The 16,822-nt window shown below is 43.9% G+C and overlaps 1 pseudogene across 1 annotated transcript in view; it reads left to right on the forward strand.

The window, feature by feature from the left end:
• Positions 1-6,138: 6,138 nt before the first annotated feature.
• Positions 6,139-16,822, forward strand: part of LOC308440457 (eukaryotic translation initiation factor 3 subunit H-like) — a 65,466-nt pseudogene continuing 54,782 nt past the window's right edge. Inside the window, exon 1 of the transcript in view lies at positions 6,139-6,321. The product of the transcript in view is annotated as a eukaryotic translation initiation factor 3 subunit H-like (transcript). The remainder of the gene's footprint in view (positions 6,322-16,822) is intronic.

Here is a 16,822-nt window from a genome sequence, read left to right on the forward strand (position 1 = left end):
ACTAAAGGTGCTTTTACAGGGGTGGTGAAGGACCAGCTACATGTCAGATGATCACATTGAAAACTGCACTTGTGAAATAGCATGAGAAAGAGTTTGTGGTTGGAGGTCACACTGCATGAAGAAGTGTGTTGAGAAGAGGCGGAGAGCCACTGGCTTCTCTTTATCTAAGGCCTATTCAGGTTTAAGAATGTACATCTGGTCTCCTTGTCTTTGCTGACTTTGTTAAGAATTGGGAGTTTTGATCTATTAAATCATATAAGAAGCTGTAACGTTCTGTACTATGCTGTGACAGGGTCAGGAGAGCCTTCAGTCTCTGTACTGTCTTTAAGTGCTTGTGTGTTTATGAATTGAACTTTCATTTAAATACTAAAAGAGCTTTGATTCTTTGATTGTTATATTTGTAAAGCTAAACTTAGCAGAGATAAAGCTATAAAATCCTAATCTTATAAAAGCTGCTAACTTATTGTAGACTGTGAAGCATTAAGACATACAAGTTAATGGTCAGACACTGCCATTAAGGATCAAACCCTTTAATGTCTTCAGAAGTATAATTGTAGTAACACAAAAACTAAAGTAATTAATTACAGAAGAAGCTTTATTTAAACTCACATGGATTGTCAATGTTAAGCCTAAAACAAGTAACTAAAAACAAGCCAAGTTTGCTTAGCTTACATATACTTGATAGATTATGGTCCTCAGACTCTTAAAAGGTCTGCTAAATATGACATTTAAAATGTTTGATGGAAAAAGTTTAGTATGAAAGACAGAGACCCCAGCTCCTAGCAGTGACCCAAAGATCTTCAAAGAAGATGAGGGGTCACAATGACTCCACCTGGATTATAATAATGCTAATGACTGAGCAAAACTGTTCCAATGCCTTGCCTGCCATCAAGCAAACCCTACCCGAACTCTGACATGGGAGAGCTGACCAGTCCACTTTGCCTAGGCAAAGTAAGATCGATCTGCCAAGTTTCTCCTCCACAGGAAAACCACTCAGATCTTGTGGGCAGAGGGACAAAGACTAATACTGCCCTTGGGTCCCGGCCCCTGAGGAAGCTATAGAGACCATGGGAACCTAGGTAACCATCCAGATAATTGGTAAGTCCCTGTCATTTTAATTGATACACAGGCCATTTGGATTGTGCGTCCTGCTCTATTTTATCCTTCCCAGACCTGATGGCATTGATGGCAAACCAACTGTAGCTTTTCAAGTTTAACAGTAGCAGGCAACCAGCTCAGTGCTGAACACCAGGTCTGCAGCCAACTTGGTAGTTCATTTCATATGGAAAAAGCAGACCTTGGTTTTTTCTAGAGCTGCTTGGACTGCTGCCTTGCAAAGCAGCTTGGTTTATCTTTCTAACAGGCGTCACATTAAAGGATAACCAGGTTGCAGATGTAACACTTTTCTGTTCCTTTATTTAAAAGAACTTGCTTTGCCATGACTGTTCTAAGTAATGACTACTCATGCCTCTGGTAAATGATTAGATGGGAAGAAAAGGCTCACAATCTATGTACATTCCAAAAACGTGTTCTAAAGTGTTTAAAGGTTTGGAATATGAAAGCTTGAGTAAGTTCTGAGGGTCTAAGGAAATGATTTAAGATGTGCAAATGCAATTGTAAAGGTGTAAGAGAATGACTTAAGAAATCTAAAAAAATGGGAAAGGTTTTAGATTTTTTTCCTTCCATGAATAGACTTTAAAGTGATTCTCATTGGGCTACAAACATCTCTGTCCAATCTATATGTCTGCTCGACAGAGGGGCATGCTCATGCCTTTTTTCCAAAAGCCATGCTTCTTGCTCTGACCTGAAAGCATGGCTTTCCCAGCTGCTTCACAGACACCCGTTAGCTGCTTTTTCTACACTGTGGGTTTCAGTAGAGATGACAGACAGTGATAATCTTAATATATCTGGAACGTTTATCTCTTTTGTAAACTAAAAACACACATAAGCTTGAGGGAGTTATAAGACTTGGGTTCACTTCTCAGAGGTCACACAGACTCCAAGGTAGGTCCAACCTCAGTTTTCCTACCTGTCTATTCCTGATAACAAGGTCTCTCTCTCTGGGTCTCGAGATTCCTTCTTTCCCCCAACTATCAGGACCATGAGCTTGAAGACTCTAAATGTAAAATTTTCCTTTAAATTCCGGAACTTTAACTTCTGTCAGATTTCATTTTGCTGACAGACATTATTCACGAATCAGCTACAAATCACAAACGGCTCCAAATGTTGCAAACCCTGGACTTGGAGAAAGCCGATGTGGGAAGACTAGCCAATGTGATTTCTCCCTGTCTTTTCAGCTGGGCAGCTGACCAGATGCTTCTTGGAAATGTCCTATTACGGGAATCCCTGTCAGTCTTGTGAGCATTAAGGCCTTACTGGGCCCTGACAACAATGTTCTGATCTCAGCAGGAAGCAGTTCCAACCTAGAGCACGTGGCCCCTACCCTCAGCAGGTTGGAGTAGTAGAACAGAAGGAAATTCCGTGGCATAGGGAGAAACTTGCTGCCCATGGTGCCTGTCCACATATCAGGAAAGGGGTCTGTGAAAACCAAACAGACCCAGATCTATCAACACGTACATTCATCAGCAGACTCTGCAATAGGAGAGGACATTTGACTGGCTTTATGAGGAAGGAAGAGAAATTTATGGTTTTAAGAGAAAATTGTTGTTTCTATGCAAACCACACAGGAATCACTAGAGATAATCTCACTATACTCAAAAAAATAAAAATAAAACAACAAAAGTGCATAAAAAGAGGACCTGAGGTGAAATAAATAACTGGTCCTCCTAGATAGTAACTCTGATGTCAGCCATCCCAGGCCTTTGACCCTTCTGTTTCTGTTAATTAATTACTCTTGGCCCTTGAATTAGTAATACCTTAGTTACAGAAATTCCTATTTGGGTGCCATTAAGTTGATGGGTATTGGATCCCAATACAAACAGATGTCTAGCACAGAGTCAAGTATTTGGCTTAGGATAAAACTCTAGCGGGGAATGTGAGGACTAAAGCTATGTTTTAAGTTTTACTTTCTGCACTGAAGAGATCCATAAAACAAAAATATCTCTAACCCTTACCGCAGGACAGATACTTCTCTGAAATGCCGGAAGCTATTGTTTATGTAAGACAAGAAGTCACAAGTTTCCTTCCTAAACAAGTTTGTTTGCTCTAACTGCACTGGATGTGCGTGGTCACATGTAGGTAGGAGGTACTCAGGCAGTAAGTACTTCAGGACATATGCTTGCTTCTGATTGGACCTGGTTAAAATGGACTAGACTAGTCACAGTTTTCTGGGAGCTGACAAATAGACTTGACCAGAGTCAATCATCCTGGCCCGTATTTGCTTAAAGCTTGCTTCAAATTAGGTGCAAAAGTTCTCAGCAGCCATGTCTCATGACCCACAACTGTCCCTGATGACAGCTCCAGGGACCTGACACCATCTTCTGGTCTCCCTCCACAGGATTTATACTCATGCATAAGACATAAACATAAAACACAACTTCGAATAGAATAAAGTACAACAGCTCCCCTGTGCCCCAAGACCCTGTGGACTCTGCTCTTTTATTACATTCTGCTGCTGTGTTCCTCCCTTCCAGCAAACACCAAACCCATCTTTAACCAACCAGTGGCCTGTTATAGGGGAAAGAAAGAAATTGGCTTGAGCACACACACACTCACAAACGTTTTCTCTCCCCTCCCCCCTCTCTCTCTCCAGCACACACACACACACATGCACACTCTCCACACACATATGTTCTCTTTCTCTCTCTCTCTCTCTCTCTCTCTCTCTCTCTCTCTCTCTCTCTCACACACACACACACACACATGCACACACTCTCTACACACATATGTTCTCTCTCTGTCTCTCTCTACCTCTGTCTCTCTCTGTCTCTGTCTCTCTCTGTCTGTCTCTGTCTCTCTCTCTCACACATACACACACACACACACACACACACACACACACACACACCATCATCAACATCATCACTATAATAATGTGAAGCAGATGTCAGTACTACTCCAAGTAAAAACTGAGCTTTGTTGTAGCTACTTGACAAGCCAGCGATCACTAAATATGATCTAGAGCTGGGATTCAAACCAGGAACTCTGATACTGGAAACTTAACTAGTGTGTTAATGTGGCAGCAACTGGAAAGAGAAAACAGGTGAGGTCTTGTTTCGTTTTTAAGATTTATTTATCTTATTTATGTGAGTACACTGTAGCTGTCTTCAGACACACCAGAAGAAGGCATCGAATCCCATTACAGATAGTTGTGAGCTACCATGTGGTTATTGGAAATTGAACTCAGGACCTCTGGAAGAGCAGTCAGTGCTCTTAACCATGGGAACTATCTCTCCAGCCCCCAGATGAAGTCTTAAGAACAATTGATCCACTGGTAGAGGTTGTCCCATTCAAATTAATAGAAATGTTTAGATTGATTAGTCATGTCTGCAATGATGCAGGACAGGGAAGATGCAGTACATGTGCTATGTTTTATCCCTGAACCAACTAGATACACAGTCTAGATTACTCCCTCAAGCCAGAAGCATAGGGACATATCCTTCTCCATAAGATTTCCTGAGCTTCCTCTGGTTACTAAAAGGCTTCACATGTTATGTCTGGTCATGTCCCAAAGTACATACTTGATTACATATAAGGTCAAAGATCAACTTAACTCCAGTCAGCTGAGACTACTGCCATATTTCTTCCCACTGGGCTTTTCCTTCCTGAGAGTCCCACAGCCCTAACCTCCAGTCTAAGAAAACCAACCTTTCTCTCTCTCCCCAACATACATGAAAACTATTCTGAAGTTAGGAATTCATCTCAGGTCCTTCAAAAGAGCAACAAAGCTCTTAAACACCAAGTCATCTTTCCAGCCCCCATATTGTATTTAAAACCACCCTTTAAAAATAATGAGAGCAAAATCAAACTTTTTAGATCCCACTTACTAAAACCCAAAGAAAAAGGGGAAATCTCAGACTTCACCCATTTGTTGTAGCATGAGTGGTAAGAACTTCCAGCTCAGTGGTCTGAGACAGAGGCCACTCCAGTGTCTGTCCTCGTCCTTGTTCACCCTTATTTACCCCCAGTCAGTTCTGCCAAGAAAAACTCGGTTGAAGAATAGAAGCTTGAGATGTCCAGACTCTGACCAGCCTTCCTAGTGACCCTGACTGAGTCACCACCACCACAAACACACAACAAACTCTTGACTTTGAAAACTCCAAGGCCGGTTCTCCTATCAATCTGTTCCAATAACACCTAGCAACCCAGTGGGGTCCACATGAATGCCTAACCCCAACAAATTCCAGGTATTTATTTTGATCATACCATCTGTGAAGAGGGAGGGAGGGAGAGAGAGAGAGAGGGAGGGAGGGAGGGAGGGAGGGAGGGAGGGAGGGAGGGAGAGGGAGAGGGAGAGAGAGAGGGAGGGAGGGAGGGAGAGGGAGAGGGAGAGAGAGAGGGAGGGAGGGAGGGAGGGAGAGGGAGGAAGGGAGGGAGAGAGGGAGAGAGGGAGAGGGAGAGAGAGAGAGAGAGAGAGAGAGAGAGAGAGAGAGAGAGAGAGAGAGAAATGCTCACATCCCTTTGGTCTTCACTCCCCTCTCTGGCTTTGTCAATCAATCACTAAGAATGCTTTTGAGAGCTGGTGAGATATTCGGCTGTGTCTGGCCTTTTTGAAAGGCAGCCATTAAAATCATCTTTCTGGCTCTGATTATCTTTTATGGGGATCCTAATAACTCATTCTTCTGTATTCTCCAGCTTTAGCAGCCATCTTCTCTGTGTACAATAATCACAGAACTCACACACACAGGCAGGGGCTTCAGGGAGCCAGGGGTGCTGTTACCAGGCTCAGAGAATACCAGGTCCTTACCCAACTTTTCCAGTTTGACCTTGACCTGGGGACAGAACCAGGTCGCCCTGGCATTCTTTTCTCTACTCCACTTTGAAGATGACTCTGTATTTCACAGAAACCAAAGCCTTTTCTGCTTCTTCCCCCCAAGGCAATTGAAACAGAGACTGAGAATGCTCACTCTGAAATTGGCTTCCATGGGTTGAATTCTGTGTGTTTCTTATCATCTACACAGTGCTACACCAGACATGTATGTGTGTAACCTCTCCCGCCTTAGCTAATGCATCTGTAACATGTCCCCGTGTGAGGCAGCTCTTCACACTGCAGGGACAGATGGGAACTGTTCACACTGCAGGGACAGATGGGAACTGTTCACACTGCAGGGACAGATGGGAACTGTTCACACTGCAGGGACAGATGGGAACTGTTCACACTGCAGGGACCGATGGGAACTGTTCACACTGCAGGGACAGATGGTCAGAATTGGGGGTAGGTCTAACCTCCAAAGTTCATCCCTGGTGTCCTGTGCCCAGCACCTACACCCCATGTCCTAACAGACTGAAAACTGCACAGCCATCTGAGCACCACGAGTGCAGACACATGACCTGATAGGGAACATTTGAGGCCCCTCATCTGTGGTGAGGGGGTACTACATCCCTGTTTGTTCAATAAAATAAATACTTTGCTTGTAAAATAGTTCTCTGTCTTACACACGCCCCCTCTCCTTCCTTCCTAACTGTAAGGTCTAAAGAAAACTGCAATTCCCAAACCCCTAACAGGTGTGGCAAACATCCAGCTCTGAGCTCCACACGTACGGTAGGAGGATCTCTGAGGGTCAGATAGAACCAGCATCCCTCCGGAACGGTGAAACAGGTTCCCTCTACCAGGAGTCATTGCCCTCACCGACGGGCTGTATGCCTGGATACCTGTGGTGTCTTAGCACACAGAGCTCATGCTGGCCTCCAGGACCCTCAACAGAACAGCAGGCGCCTTGCACACACTGCAGGTCTATACTAGCTCCCTAGCCCTTCTCACATTCTCCACCCTAAAGTCCTTCACGGCATGTGTTTCCCTCCCCCAGACACCCATTCCTCCTGTAACTCTGCCCCCTCCTCCCTCCTTCTTTCTCCCCTTCCCTCCTCTCCTTCCCCTTCTCTCTCCTCCTTCTTCTCTCTCTGACTTCTCTCTTCTCCATCCCCTGCTCTTCTCCCCTCTCTCACAAATAGCTAGCCATGTCCCGTCTGCGGCCACGGACATGTCTCCGTCTGCAGCCACATGCCATCTGCGGCCACATCCCGTCTACCATTTTTCCCCCTCTGTTCTGAACTCTTCCCGATGCCGCTGACTGTTCTTTCCCCCATGTCTACAATAACAACCTTCCCCTTAATACCAAGGAGCAGCCAGTGTCAGTTTATACACCGACAAACAGCTGATGTGCCTGAGAATGGGAGAAGGGTGGGTGAGGACAGACAGACACTGCAGAGGCTGCTGCCACAGGCCCCCTGCACTAACCAGCCTTGCCATCCCTGTGAAGGCAACCTGAGGACTTCTCACATTTCTCCTGACTGGGGAGGGGTGGGTATATATGAAGGGGTCATGGGATGTCTTTAAAGGCTTTGGTCAGCTTTTGCTTTTAAAGGCATTGTTTTAAATACAAAGAAGCATTCTGAATAGATGGCTCCGGGGTTAAGAAAGAGCAGAGAGTACTGTCCTTGTGAAGGACCTGAACTCTATTCCCAAGGCACACCTCACATGGCTCACAACTGCCTAGGCCTCCAGGCCAAGTGACCAAATGCCTCTGACCTCCATAAGCACTTACACTCATGTGCACACACCCACACTCCGACACACACACAAAATTAACACCAAAAACATTCTTAATTTTTAAATAAAAATACAGTGACCTGACTTCTTGTGTGTGGGAAGGAGTCATAAAATCTACCTTTCTGGGCTCTCGTCTGGATTCTCCACTAGATGAAGGGAAGCAAGCCCCTTTCAGCTTCTCCAGGCTCCCTCCCCTGCCTGCCCAATCCTGGTAGATACTTGAGGGTATCACCCGCACCCTCTGCTATGGTTGAGAACAGTGTTTCCCAAGGCCCAGGTATTAAAATGTGTGTTCCCTTGTCTATGGCACTCTTGGAAGGGTGTGGAACCTTTAAAAGGTGGGAGCCTTGTGGGAGGCCTTCAAGAGATTGGGAATGGTGGAGGTATTGGAGCCACAGCTCCTTCTGTTCCTTCTCTTTCACATCTCACTGTGAGATAAGGAACCTTGCTCTACTTTGTTGTCCCCATTGTGATGTGTCTCACCCTGTCATAAGCCAAAAGCAATGGAGCCATGAGCCACACAGCCTCCCAAACTGTTTGCAAATATTCTCACTGCAAGTTGATTTCCTTAGGTATTCGTTATAGTACCAGATAGCCGACTAACACAACCTATTTTACAGGAAAAAAGAACCCCCAGTTCAAACCCAACACCGGCAGATCTGCTGGATCCCTAGAAATTAGTTAAGAAGCTGAGCATGGGCGCCGCGAATAGCCAGGGCACAGAAAGGTCTGGACCGAACGCTCGGAAAGGGCCCCCCTCCATTGGTTCAGGGGTGCAAGAACTCTGTGGTAGGGACTCTGTTTCCACCCAGAGGGCCCGTGCGTGCCGACCAAACGCTCAGGCCATCTGCCACCGGGAAATGTTCATAGCAGCCCTATTTATAATAGCCAGAAGCTGGAAAGAACCATGCTTTTGGGTCCCTAGTCACCCAGAAAGGGGGCAGCGATGGTTCAAAAGCAGAGCAATAGAATCACCTGAAGATGGTGAAATGCCCAAGATGAGGAGTCTGCTGTCTTTGGAGGAACATTCTCAAAATCAGTTGAATAGAAAGAGCCTGCTCTTTATGGTAAGACTACAACACATTACTATAAGGTTCAACTTTTTTTTTTCTGGGAAATGAAGCCCTAAGAGTGCCCTAGACAAGGTAGGAAATGTTCTTTGTTCCCTCCAAGATAGTATAAAGCCTTGTCAGGCAGAGAAGCCAAAGGCCCCTCGATAATAAGCAGGCTCCTACTCACAGTAACCCAGGCTACCCTTGGAAAAGACAGTGTCTGGTTGGATGTGTAGCATCCAGTCTGGTCATCAAAGTTCTCTATGGAAGCATGTGTCGAAAGGCTAATAGTCAGAATCTAAGATCAACAACTGATAAGTGGAAGCTCTTGAAATTGAGAAGCTTCTGAAAGGCAAAGGACGCTATCAAAAGGACAAAATAGCAGCCTACAGATTAAGAAAAAAAAATCTTCACTAACCCTGCATCTGACAGAGGGCTGGCTAGTAATCAAAATATATAACGAACTCAAGAAGTTAGACTCCAAAACACCAAACAACCCAATTTAAAAATAAGGTACAGAGCTAAGCAGAGAATCCTCAACAGAGGAATCTTAAATGGCTGAGAAACACTTTAAGAAATGTTCAACGTCTTTAGTCATGAGAGAAATGCGAATTAAGATTCCACCTTACACCAATCAGAATGCCAAAAATCAAAACCTCAATTGACAGCACATGTTGGTGAATATATGGAGAAAGAGGAACACTCCTCCATTGTTGGCGGGGCTGCAAACCGATACAGCCACTCTGGAAACAATCTTGCATTTTCTCTGAAAACTTAAAATAGTTCTACCTGAAAACCTAGCTATATGCCCAGATGTATATTTCTGACCATATACCCAAAAGATGTCCCCCACCATGCCACAAAGGTCTGTACTCCACTGTGTTCATAGCAGCCTTATTTGCAATAGCCAGAAACTGGAAGCAACCCAGATGTCCCTCAACCAAAGACTTGATACAGAAAAGGTGGTTCATTTACACAATGAAATACTATTCAGCTATTAAAAACAAACAGATCATGAATTATGCAGGAAAATGGATAGAACTTAAAAAAATACCATCCTGAATGAGGTAAAGCAGACTCACTGATAGGTAGAGAGACTAGAAAAAGAATACAGAATGCCCATGATACAGTCCACAGACCCAAAGAAGTGAAAGAAGGAAGGGCCAAGTGAGGATGCTTAAATCCCACTTACAACAGTCATCACAGAAATGGAAATCAAAGCAACCCTGAGATTCCCCCTCATACCAGTGAGAATGACTAAGATCAAAAACTCAGGTGACAGCAGATGCTGGTGAGAATGTAGAAAAAGAGGAACACTCATCCACTGTTGGTGGGATTGCAAGCTGGTACAACCACTCTGGAAATCAGTCTGGCGGTTCCTCAGAAAATTGGACCTGAGGGTCCAGCTAAACCACACCTGGTCATGTACCCACAAGGTGCTCCAACATATAACAAGGACACATGCTCCACTATATTCATAGCAGCCTTATTTATAATACCCAGAAGCTGGAAAGAACCCAGATGTCCTTCAACAGGGGAATGAATACAGAAAATGTGGTACATTTACACAATGGAGTACTACTTCGATATTAAAAACAATGACTTCATGAAATTCTTAGGCAAATAGATGAAACTAGAAAATATTATCCTAAGTGAGGTAACCCAGTCACAAAAGAACACATATGGTATATACTCACTGATAAGTGGATATTAGCCCAAAAGCTCAGAATACCCAAGATACAATTCACAGATCATATGAAGCTCAAGAAGGAAGACCAAAATGTGGATGCTTCAGTCCTTAGAAGGGGAAACAAAATACTCACAGGAGCTGGAAGGTGGGAGGGATTAAGGAGGAAAAGAGGAGGGGGAGGGGGTAAGGGGGTAAGATTAGATCTGGGAGGAGACAGGGATGATATACAGAGAATCAGGAATTTAAACAGAGGTGTGTAGCAATGGAGGATGGGGAAGTCTTGCCACCAGCAAGTCCCAGATGCCAGGAAAGCAAGAGGCTCTCAGGACCAAACAGGGATGAGATTAGCTGAAATGCCCAACAAAGGGGAGGGAGAACCTGGAGAGACCATATCCAGAGGTTAGGCAAGGCCCCAGGATGGGAAATGAGGCCACCCACTCATCTACAGAGGTTTTACCCAGAATGGCTCCTGTCTAAAGGAAGTGCGGGGACAAAGTGTAGAGCAGAGACTAAAGAAAAAGCCATCCAGAGACTGCCCCACCTGAGGATCCATCCCATATACAGACACCAAATCCAGTCAATATAGCTGATGCCAAGAAGTGCTTGCCTACAGGAGCCTGTTATAGCTGTCTCCTGAGAGGCTCTGCCAGAGCCTGACAAATACAGAGGCCGATGCTCACAGCCAACCATTGCCATGAGCATGAGGCATGAGGAGTTAGGGAAAGGACTGAAGGAGCTGAAGGTGTTTGCAACCCCATAGGAAGGACAACAATATCAACCAACCAGACACCCCGCCCCCAAGAGCTTCCTGCCAACCAGAGTACTGTGAAGGCTCAATTCCCCTGTATAGGCGAATGTCATGCCAGTTTGGTCGCAGTGGGTGGATAGGTAGAGAAGCACCCTCACAGAAGCAGGGAGAGAGGAATGGGATAGGGGGATTCCAGAGGCAAAACCGGGAAAGGGGATAACATTCTCAGCTCTTAACTTGCAGGTCTGGATGCTGCCATGTCCCTGCCTTGATGATAATGGACTGAACCTCTGAACCTTTAAACCAGCCCCAATTAAATGATGTCTATTATAAGACTTGCCTTGGCCGTGGTATCTCTTCGCAGCAAAGGAAACCCTAAGACATATGGGATGGAGGTTGGGGATTCCTATGGAAGGGGTAAGGGAAGGTTTGAAGGAACTAAGGGGGATAGCAACCTCTCAGGAAGACCAACAGTGTCAGCTAACCTGGACTTTTGGGAGCTCCCAGAGAGTAAACCACCTACCAAAAAGATACATGGGCTGGCCCTCAGTACATATGTAGCAGAGGGCTGGCTTGTCTGGCCTCAGAAGGAGAGGATGTGCCTAATCTTGTAGAGACTTGATGCCCCAGGGTAGGAGGTTATAGGGGTGGGGGGCACCATATTGGAAATGAAGGGGAAGGGAGATGGAGAAAAAAACTCTGTGAGGGGAGACCAAGAAGGGGGCAGCATTTTGGATGTAAATAAATAAAATAATTAATTAATAATAATAATAAAATCAGAAAGGCCTGGTCAGTTGTTTAATGTAAGATTTTCAACCCTAGGTCAGAATGTATTTATTTCTTTAATTCAACTTCAGATTCTATCAATCACAGCCTTTCGTAATATTAAAGACAGACTCTGCACATACACTCTCTAATAGAGTCCTAGATTCTAGGTCTTTATATCATAATAGTGATGTTCATAATAATAACAATAAACAGTTATTTTATGTTCAGAGCTTTCTCCTCAGCACAGCATCCCTCAGGGGTCTGTTCTGTGGGTACCCCACTTATAGATGCATATGTTGAAGCAGGAGAAAGTGCTAAGACAACCACTCTGATGGTGAGTGAGAGAAATCTGGGTCTGAAGTACAGGAGAAAAGTCGGAATGTATTCACTCATAAAAGTAGAAAATATGATAGAATCTTCCAGAAGATTGGAAGAAGAGCTGTGTAGGAATCCAAGAAAACTGAACTCCAGCTTTCTCTCTTCCTCCTCCTGTCTTGGTCTCGTCCTCTGTGGCGGCACAGCATCCCCTGTGTATCCAAGGCTGACATCGCTCATTCCATCCTGCATTTTCATTGCTGTAGCCTATGAGTGCAAAGGTAAGTTCAAAATCACTACAGCTCTCCAGAGGGAGACATCACACCGCACCTGAAGGTCAGTCAGTGTGCAGTGGAAAATGGGCCCCTTGCGGATGGATGGGTGTGTCAGGCTGCTGAAGTGAAGGAAAGCGTATTGGGCAGACAAAGCGAACTATCACGAGGTGGGTGACCCTCCCTTGCTCTGTGGCTGTATTAGTAAATGGTGAGAGGTAGACCTGCCATGTCTACTTTCCACTGATGCAAAGTTGGCAAAAAAAAAAAAAAGCATAGTGAACTTTTTGAACTTTGAAAGAAAAATGGGTAGAAAAGACTATTCCAGAATGGCCAATAACATGGACAAGTAGCCCTCTGAAGATGCTCCTGGTGGCACTGCTCACAATTCCTTAGATTCTCTGCATTTTCTCAAAGCTCTGGTCTCAACCCTGAAGGCCCTTCTTGGAACTCTGAAGTTGGGCTGGAGAGATGGCTCAGGGGTTAAGAACACTCACTGCTCTTCCAAAGGTCCTGAGTTCAATTCCCAGCACCCACATGGTGGCTCACACCTGTTTGATGCTGTCTTCTAGTGTGCAGATATACATGAAGACAAAGTACCCAATATATGTAAATTAAAAAAATAAATCTTAAATCCAAAGTTGACCTTCATTTTCTGTCAGTTGCTCAGTGAGGGCACTTGGCCATCACACACATCCCAGCTAACAATCTAAGTCATGCAAAACATCCCAATGCCACAGATTGCTGTGACAAAGCTACTAACTCACAGAAGCCCAAGAGTGTTGTTAAACGAACAGCATTCCTTCAAAGCTGCCACAAGTGCCAAATGTAAGAACGGTTTCCCCTTAAAACTATAAATAGTACAGACAAAAATTTTCAATCACAATAAATTTAGATGAGGTGGCTTTAATTGATATTTAAACTAGAAACCATGTATGTATGAAAACTCAATACTTATTGTACAGGAGGAAACGTGTGTGTGTGTGTGTGTGTTTACTATGACTTGACCTTGTTTTTACTTGGTATATTCAACCTGTGTCTCTTGGGACTCCTGCATTTTATTTTATCTTGAATTTATTTTATTTTGAATGTTACCTAACTTATTTATTGATGGCAATGTCTTGTCACGATATCAAAAGGATTGTGATCCCTTATTTACATGGAAGAGATCATTAACTATAAAAGAGGTATAGTCATATTGTCTTCCTAGGACATGGGCCTAGGGGATAAAATCAATATTTACATGTGTGCAAAGATATTTTTATTGTTGGCTCATAGCAATAATTAAAATTTTAGAAAACTATAAGAAACAGTTTAAGAAAAAAAATCTTGTAAAATAAAAACTAGCAAACTAATAGAGTATAGGGAAAACAAGGACCTGACAAGGCCAGATGTAAAGCGATCAGAATAAAACAGGGTAGAAAGTTGGAGAGGTGGATCCGAAATTAAGAACACTTGCTGCTCTTCCAAAGGACCTGGATTCAGTTTCTAGCTCCCATATGGCAGCTCACAACTATCTATAATTCCAGTTTCTGGGATGCACCGCCCTCTCCTGGTCTCCATAGGAACTGAATTCTTGTAGGCTAGACACTCAAAATTAGAAATAACAAAAAAAGTCTTTTATTAAAAATCAAAAGATTCTTTGTTCACAAACAGAGGCTGACTATACTCTATGAACTCTAATTTTATGGCCCCGAGGAGACAGCCTTCTGTGAGTGTTGTTCTGCTCTTTAGAGCTGGTGCTATTGGAACCTACAGCTGGGATTTGTCGTCAATGGACAAGAATCACATTTGAGTCACTGATACCTTCTGTTTTGTTGTTGAGTTCCTAATTGTTTGAATTCTCCACCACAAGCTCTTCTTCAACTGTCCTCTTGGTCTTGGAGGCACTGATGAATTGTGTTCTCAAGGCAAACATTAGACTGGTAAACTACAGGTAACGGTTTAAGTGTTTTTCTGCATCTGCTCAAACGCTGGAGTGCTGCCTCTAGTGACCTTGCACAGGCCAATCACAGCTGAAGCTCAGATGCTGTACAGAGCTTTCGGACTGCACTGTCACCATGACTGACATTCTGAGTTCTTTATTGAAGAGCTGAGGCACCTCTCACACCTCCTCACTATATATTCTATTCATAGTCTTTACCCATTCCGTGTTCTGACAAAGCATCTCTAGAAAGTACCAAATGCAAAATGGACCCAGTGAAAACTACTCCTACAGGAATAACTGTGGTCTCTTATTAAAAAGCAAACATGCTTCTGTGGGATAATAACGTAATATAATGAGACAAAACAAAAACTAACACATTAGAATTGGACAAAACACGAAAACAGAAGAGCCCAGAAGAAGGAGGAACAGAGACCCACCCATTCACACACTCAAGCATCCCATAACATGGAAGACAAAGGTAAGGACTGAAGGAGCTGAAGGGAATTGCAACCCTATAGGAAGAACAATATCAACTAACCAGACCTCCCAGAATTCCCAGAGACTAAATCACTAACCAAAGAACACATGGATGGTTCCTGACTCCTGCTACATATGTAAAGAGGATTGCCCTATCTGGCATCAATTGGGAGGGGAGACACTTGGTCCTGTGGAGACTTGTTGCCACAGGGAAGGGGGATGCTAGAGGGGTGAGGTGGGAGTGGGTAGGTGGGTGGGGGTGTACCCTCTTAGAGGCAAAGGGAAGCGGGAATATGATGAAGGGTTTTCGGAGGAGAGACTGGGCAGGGGGACAACATTTGACATACAAATAAATAAAATTAATTTAAAAAATAATCAAATAAAAACACTGAACTAGAACCCATAATATATATACAAAGACCTGTAGGATAAAAAGAAAGAAGAAGATATATATCTAAATAAAATAAAAATTAAAAATATTTTTTTAAAAAGGAAGATTTATTACAATGTTTTGAGATTAGGAACCTCTGAAGATTGCACCAGTTTTGTTTTCCTTTGTCGTCTTCTATTGGGCACGCAGTCTTCCCTGAAAAGTAGCTCTTCCCTCACTTAGACTCCTGGAGGAAACTACATTTTTATTTGCAAGTGATTATTACTTGGAGATTGCTTCTGGGTTGGGTGGGGGCATATGTTTTCTTCAGTTCTAGGAACCCAACTGGTGCAGACCCATGTAGGCTCTGAGCATGCTGCCACAGTCTCTGTGAGTTCAGATGTGCATCAGACATGTTGATTTAGAACCATGGTTTCTTAATGTTCTCCATCCCTTCTGACTCTCACGCTCTGTCAGCCTCCTCGCCTCTGGAGTTCCCTGGGCACAAGGAGAGTAATTTGATGGAGACATACTGTTTTGGGCTGAGGGTTCCAAGGTCTCTCCATCTTTGTACATTGTCTAGTTGTGGGTCTTTGTATTGTTGCCGTCTCTTGCAGGAGGAAACTTCTCTGGTGATGGCTGAGCAAAGGCACTGTTTCAGAAGTGCAACAGGGTGTCATTAAATTCATTCTGTTGCTTCATTTGTTGTCGCTACTGTTGATGCTTAAGTCGTATTTAGTTTATCCAAGGTCTCCAGGCCATCTGGTCTCCTCAGTCACTAAGCATTACGGTATAGACTCCATTTCATGGACTGGGTCATCTGTACTAGTTAGGGTTCTCTAGGATAACAACACTTCAGAAAATGAACATCTCTCTTCTCTCCTCTCTCTTCTCCCTCCCTCCCCCCCCCTCTCTCTCTCGTGTGTGGTGTATGTATATGTGTGTGTGTGTGTGTGTGTGTGTGTGTCTGTGTGTCTGTGTGTGTGTGTGTGTGTGTGTGTGTGAATTTTAAAACAACTTACAAACTTAAAATACCAGTGGTCCAGCTCATAAAAATCTTTTCCTATTCTGTAGGCTGCCATTTTGTCCTAATAATAGAGTTTTTTACCTTACAGAAGCTTTTCAGTTTCATGAGGTCCTGCTTACTGTTAATCTTAGTACCTATACTAAAGATGTTCTGTTCAGAAAACCATCTCCTATGCCAGTGAGTACCCCACTGTAACTAAAGTTTTCAAAACATGTTTTTAATGGCGGCTCTCAAACACATTAGCCACTCTTCTAGCCGGTCACCACCCACCAGAGGTAGTAGAACAGAAAGATGGGGCTGTGATGGAACTGTTTAGAAAGGTTCTTTGGAGCAACTCCCATCCGTGTTGTCAAGAAATCCGAAGTTCAGTTAAAGGTCAGCAGCAGCAGCTCGATCCATTTGTAAACACTGCGTGGATACACCAGCCGTCCAGTTCAGTGGAGTAAAATAGTAAACACGAACCTAGCAGAGACAGCCAGGCCTCAGCCTCAGCATGAGTCATCAGGA

Source organism: Micromys minutus, assembly GCF_963924665.1.
Source record: "Micromys minutus genome assembly, chromosome: 31".
NCBI lineage: Eukaryota > Metazoa > Chordata > Mammalia > Rodentia > Muridae > Micromys > Micromys minutus.